The sequence below is a fragment of the Syngnathus floridae genome, chromosome 7, assembly GCF_059516105.1.
Source record: "Syngnathus floridae isolate MCC-2025c chromosome 7, RoL_Sflo_1.0, whole genome shotgun sequence".
NCBI lineage: Eukaryota > Metazoa > Chordata > Actinopteri > Syngnathiformes > Syngnathidae > Syngnathus > Syngnathus floridae.
In genome coordinates this window covers 10,960,791-10,967,528 of record NC_142419.1, presented here as the reverse complement: position 1 = coordinate 10,967,528, position 6,738 = coordinate 10,960,791, and the positions used below count along the sequence as shown (strand labels likewise).

General features: G+C 38.9%; 1 long non-coding RNA gene across 1 annotated transcript; it reads left to right on the top strand.

The window, feature by feature from the left end:
- Positions 1-1,169: 1,169 nt before the first annotated feature.
- LOC148395205 (uncharacterized) lies at positions 1,170-3,157 on the top strand. Its single transcript, XR_015859492.1, has 3 exons — positions 1,170-1,396; positions 2,055-2,245; positions 2,915-3,157. It is a non-coding gene; the product is annotated as an uncharacterized LOC148395205 (long non-coding RNA).
- The last annotated feature ends 3,581 nt before the right edge of the window (positions 3,158-6,738 follow it).

Below are 6,738 nucleotides of genomic sequence, written 5' to 3'. Positions count from 1 at the left end.
TTGGTATACGCGGGTAAATTATTACCAATGATTGCGGTTTTCGCGTTGTCTTTTATTGCTTTCATTCCATATTTTGTTCTGTTTGTACATTTGTGTGAAGTCCCCCCTCCCTCTTTTTTCCTTGTGTATTTAATAATACCAGTTGTTCCTATGTTTTATACATGATGTAAATAAACCTCACATACAAACACGTACTTTGATTCGTTTCTTTGACAACACTGCAGCAATGCAAACTCACGTCCTCTAAACACACAATATGCAGCAGGGGGCATAAGTCTGGATAGCAGACAGTGCACAGCATTGAATAGATTTATCTCTTGAAGACAATAAAGCATTCCTGTACACTGAGGTCTATGCAGACTGTCTAGTAGAAACAGATGCTCCTTACATAAACATATTAGACACACAATGTGCCTGGCTTTTGTTATATGGAAAAGTAGGGACATCTTTGATGATCCTGCAAGAAATAAACAAGCAAACACACAAAATGTGTGTTTTTCTTTTTTTTTTCTTTTATGAAATACAATAAATATAAGTTTGATTGAACATGTGGTTTATTGCACGCAAGTGTTCTATCAAAGTGCGTCCGTGTTTTGTTTGTTTGCTTCAGGATTACAAAAATAATGTGGAGACTATTAAATTAAACTTTGGTGGTGTTTCAACAAGGTGGTCCACAATGTGCTGGTCTGGCATCCATATAGCATGAGGAAAGAGCTCCATTAAGCTCCAGGACTCTATCTCTAACATCAAACCTTTTGGTTTACCAACACCTGGCTTAGCGACTCTTTGACTCAATACTCCAGACCCGACGTCTGTTGTCTTCATGCATCATTGCCAGAAGAAAGAGTATTGTTACTGCCAAAAGAATCATATACACATATACAGCGGTGGGAGCAGTCTCCAAAAATTCATTGAATGTCTGGATTGGACCTCCTCAAGGCACTCCCATTTCCTACTCAACTCTACTGAAAGCATTGTCAGAAAAAACTTGGATCTTCTGTAAATCCACCTCACTGTTCTGGAGGGTGCCAATATCTGTCACAGTTCGTTTCCTTGTTTTAATGTTGTCATGGTTCCGGTTGGCGTGTCTGTGTGCTCGCCCCTCCCCTCTTGTGCCCTGATCAGTGTGATCACCTGCCTCTCGTTCGCTGTCTTGTATTTAAGTCCTATCTGCCCCTCACTCCCCTTTCAGATTGTTTGCATCTCATGTCTTCTTGTTTCTTGGTTTTCTAGTTGCTTGTCTGTTCTCATTTTGTTTTGTCTTTCTGTTCTGTTATTCTTGTCCCTAGGTGAGCCTCTAGAGTCTGTCATTTGAGTTCCTTCAATAAACCCTGGTCCAAGGTGCATTTGGTCGCCCAGCTCCATTCAAATCAAGACTGTGGCCGTCCTATTTGGGGTTTGTATCTTTTCTCCAAGCTTACATGGATTTTTTCCGGGTATTTCTGTTTCCTCCCTCACTCTAAAAACGTGGGTTAGTTTCACTGAAAACTCTAAATTGTGTTTAGGTGTGAATATCAGCCCAGATTGCTTGTTTGTTTTGTATGCTCATTGCCTTTTGTCAATTTGGGGAGTAATAAACGCACTGGTGATATCTAAGGATACAAAAACTATCTCTGGAGTCCGTTAAAGTTGTACTTTTTGTTTTCAAAAGTGAAGGTGTTTTGCGCAGCCCAACTAGTTGAAAGACATTTTGTGATTTGTTTGTGGAATATGAATGGAACAGACAAAATCGACCTGTTTTTATCCATCTCAGGGGATGGCCATTTTGCCACTTGCTGCCAACTGAAAATGACAAAACAGTTTCCAGATCTCAGGTCACAAACAATCACGGCTCAATTTTCTGAAGCTGAGTTGTGATTGGTTGTGACTTGAGACCTGGCAACTTTGATGTCATAACCTCTTTAAGGTGTCCCCAATAACTAGAACTGCTTGCGGTATGGTTCTTCTCCTCACAACGTGATTCGTAGCAGCAAATGCTTGTCAACTATTTACGAAAATAGAAAACTGTTGTTTTCAGAACCACCTGCTATCATCTGTACCTCTGCTCCATCCAGATCTCACACCACTTGTAAGAGTGTGATGAAGGCCTCCTTTTCCTGACGCATGGAACTCCTGAAGCCAGAGTAATGCACGGTTACAGGATGACAGTCACTGATGCTCTTTACTGAAACATTTTGGCAGAGCGCTGGATTAACAAATTCATCGATTGATCCATATATATATATATGGCGCTCTGCATTATAAGGTGAACTGTGGTTTTTTTGAGTAAATTGTAAGTTTCTAAGTGGACCTAATAGTTCAGAAAATAACATAAATAAAACAATTCATAATTTACTAGCCAGTTTATACTATATAGAGCTTGATCATTAACGTCACAAAACATTTGGCTTACCTTCCTTTTGAAAAATGAAAGGCAGAGTCTAAGCATCAGATTTTCAGGGAAAAGATCAAACAAACGGTAGCGAAGTTCAATGGACAGACAATTTTGCTTTCTCTGTTATCATTTAAACACTGATGTGAACCAGAGGAGAACAGCCGTCTATTAAACCCATATTTTTACTTATATTTTGTGGCCATGTGTGTAACATAAGGCTCAATATGAAATAAAACGGCCGTCTCTCCTATGACTGCTTTTTTACTTGAACAATAAAAGAGAGATTATTTCTCCAAGGAAAGTGCTAACATGATTTATCTTCCATGCAGGTAAATCTGCTAGTGTTGTACTTTTTTTTTTTTTTCATCAAAACCTGAATATGTCAGGATCCCTGCTTTTTACCCTCACTGTGCTTTACTGATTCCCTTCCAATTCTCTGTCATTACTTTTCCCCCCAACCCTGAGCCCACTTTCAATTCCCTCTGTGTGTTGACAGACACTCTCATCTCGGCGACCTTGCTTTTCTTCCTGTGTTTCCAGGATTGGGGGAGGTCTGCAAGAGGTGAAAGGTGAAAGGGCGGCCTTGTGCTTGGTGCTGTCTGGGCCTCTGTCAACACAACCTCTGGTCTGCAATAGCATTTCCCCTGGATCCTACTAAAAAGGAGAAATGGGGAAATGGAGAGTAGTCAAGACAGTCAATTAGGTGCGGGGCTGACATTCCAGAGCGAGGAGTTCACATGCTAACCGATGAGTAATAAATCTGAAGAGCCAGAAACATTTAAAGTTCTGTTTTATGACCGTTCTTTCAAACATTTTGCTTACCGATGTTTTTCAGTGTCTTTAACTAAAAAAATATATATATTGACCATATAGTTTAGAAAAAATTTCATTGTGCACACTGAAGTAAAAGAAAATACATAAATACAGTCTTACACTCTGTTATTGTGATTTCCCTTGAGGGAGCAAACCTAGTGTTTTATCCTTACAAAATTTACTTAGAAGTTTGGCATGGAAAATAAATCCCAGCTTTTTTTTTTCAAAATAATTTTTTGGATCATAAAACATTTTCATCATTGTTCTGCGAGACTGCCAAGTTGATTATTGCCTTCCTCTTCCTTCTCATTTTATTTGGGGATTGAATTTGAACTGTAATTAGAAACAACAGGACCATTTTAACTCACTATGAGAGTGCTGTTTCCAGAACCAGGTTCATCCTTGAGCCTGAACTTGCTACTGATATCCTAATGATAGGAGATGAATGACAACACTAATATTAGCAAAAATAATCTGCATGGAGTCATGTTTTCCATTTGTATTTCCTTTTCTGTCTGCATGTGTCATGTGTCTCAAGATTATGACCTGTTTTGCTTCATGTCAGCCACAGTTCATGCGCAGATCCTGATTGTTGCTCGCACTACATTATGGGGATAGTCACTCATCTGGAAGTTATCATTTCACGGTTAGCAGGAGCCATTGCCTCAAAGTATAAGTAGTTTCGAAAATGGGCCAATATAGTTAGAAACGGTTTTGTTTTCCTTAAAAAGATACAATTTGGTGCACAAATATGAAATGACACTAATAACCAAGAAAAATCGGCCAATGGTCTCCTGAGAGCACACACTAAAACAACACAAAGTTGCAGGGAGCGGAAAAAAAGGAGCAGCAAAGACGTGCAGGGTAAAATGCACGACTCGCACCCCCTGCAATAAAAACAAAGCTGTGATGAAAAGTAAAAAAGTAAAGAGGAGAGGAAAGACTGACACGCACAGGCCGACAAGAGAGTGAAGGTTAAGATGACAGAAAGACAAGAAGCCAACAATCAACCGACAGAGAAGAAAGGTGACAGCTGCAGTGAAACACAAGATTGACAAAGGAGCGATGGATTGATGAGTTATCTCTGGTTATCAAATGTAACGTTACCCTGAAAGTTACCCTGACGACCACCAGCCAGGAACGATTAATATTACCCAAACTATTGAAAGAAGATAAAATTATTTAGATCATTGAGACTCCTATACAAATCAAAGAATACAAAAGACAGTAAAAGTGGATAATGGAAAAAAAAGAGCAATCAGAAGATGCAAACTTCCACCAATTTGAATATTTACCTAATGTTCACTCTGCTCCAAATCTATTGTAAGAGTGGGAAACTTTTTTTTCTTTGCTTAGGCCGAAAATATCAGGGTTTCACCTTACAAAAAAATCATTTGAAATTAGGCAATTCAGGATTTTTGTTTGTTTTGAACTTACTGACATGAGCTTCAGACACAAATCTTGGAAGATTGTACATTTTTAAATTTGCAAAAATATTACAATAATTAGTCTGAGTAAGTAATAATAATTTTTGTGAGTAAAAAGGCTTCTGTAGCTTGGAATCTATACATTTTTGTGACTAGTGGGACATTTACTCCAACTGAATTTCCCATCCCTTACACACAGTAGAATAAAGAAATAGAAGAGGGAGGAAAAACAGATAGTGTATGCAAATTATAAAGTTGACAGGCATTTTTGTAGCTCAGTGTAAATGGGGGTTCCTTTGTTCATATCTCGACATTAACGTTTCAAAAACACAAAGAAACAAAGACTTCCATTTGCACTAGATTGTTCTCACGTAAACTTGGTCTACTCTTAGACTGAAACACACACGCAAAAAAAAAAAAAACATAGATCACATAAACACATATTCACACACATGGACAAAGGAGTCTTTATGTCTCCCCCCACAAAAGACAGAAGCAGACTTTGATATCAGTTGGAGAAGTACCAATCGAGTCCAGTTGGAAGCAATCTGTTCTGCACCAAAACAGAGAGCCATTTCCCTGCCCCGCACTCACCCTGAAGTGGAGAGTCTTTCAAAAAAGCAGAGAGGCAAATAGAGTGTGATGGAATGAAAAGGGGGGCAGAGTGAGGATGAAAAAGGATATGAGAAGAGAAAAAGAGCTGAGAAAAAGGAGATGGGTGGAATAAGAGGAGAGAGGCGAGAGAATGAAACATTGTAAAGAGGGGTAAAGAAAAAGACCCTAAGAGAAGGGGGGGGGGGATCATCTCATCCCAAAGTATCTGCACCTGAGAGCAATTTGTCCTCAATTTTGGGAGCTTAATCACACTATTGAAGTGTGCTCACACAAATAATGACACACATACACACACAGCAGCAGTATTTGCAGAATCTGGAGGGAGTTAGACACGCGGCTGATGTCTTGTGGGAAAACGCCAAGGCTCTTTGAAGGCATACTAAGCTCTCCACAACTCTGCATGGCAGAAATTGAAGGCTGTGTGTGCGTCCATGCGTGTGTGTGTCACACTATGGTACACTTCCACTAATATTAGAAGCACTTACTGAAATATTCCCTCTTTTAAAAAACTTGGATCACACATCTGATCCAGGTCTTTAAAAATATATATATATAATAATTAGAATGTAATTATTGGGGACTGAGCAAAAACCTATTAAATGCATTAAATTGTATGGATCCCGGTAATATATAAGAGTGTGAATAGAAAAAAATGATTTGACTATGCGTTTGGTAAGACAGCCTGCATAAAGCTATTAAGTGTAATTTATTGAGGTTACATGTACTATATATTCAGTACTACTTGGAAAAAAATATTCTTAATTTTTATTCGGAAAAAAACTGTAGCCCTGATAGGTTTTAAATCATTTTCCCTGTTTATTTGTAGTATTGTTTGTTATTATAATTGTAGTTTACAGGGGTTTAGACACATACTGATTGGTGTCTCTAATATTTTGCCTCCCGGAAGCGATTCTCTTTGGAGGCGATGTGACTCAGTAGTAGAATAGTTATCTTCCAACCTAGATGTTGGGGCTTTGATTCTAGCCATGGAAACCATGTCAAAGTGTCATGGAGCAAGACACTAATCCTCCAGTTGATGGTACGTCATCAGTCGATGAATGAGAAAGCAGTGTGAAGCGCTTTGAGTACAAAAGGTAGAAAAGTGTTTTACAAATAACATCCCATTTATTAACTCTCACTGTATCTTGGGTGGAGTTGATGTGGGCGAAAGGGGTATAAATCAAAATAAAGATGAATTAAAGTACTTTCTTACAACCTTTCTTAGCTGTGGTAGAGTCTGGAGAGTACATGGCAACTTCTTATTACAATTGCCTTATAATAAAGTTGTCCCTACATCAGATGTGATGATGGAATGAACATTCGAGGAGGCGATGTAGGAGTGGAAATGAGGAGGCAGTTTTGTGGTAAAGTAAGTTTGCTTAAAGCACAGAGCTGTTATTGCAACGGGCGGTTGAGGAATTCAACCACTCACTACATCAACCGACAGTGGGAGGAAAGAAAGGAAAAGAGGGACAGAGAAGTGATTGGTAAACCAGAATGTGACCACGC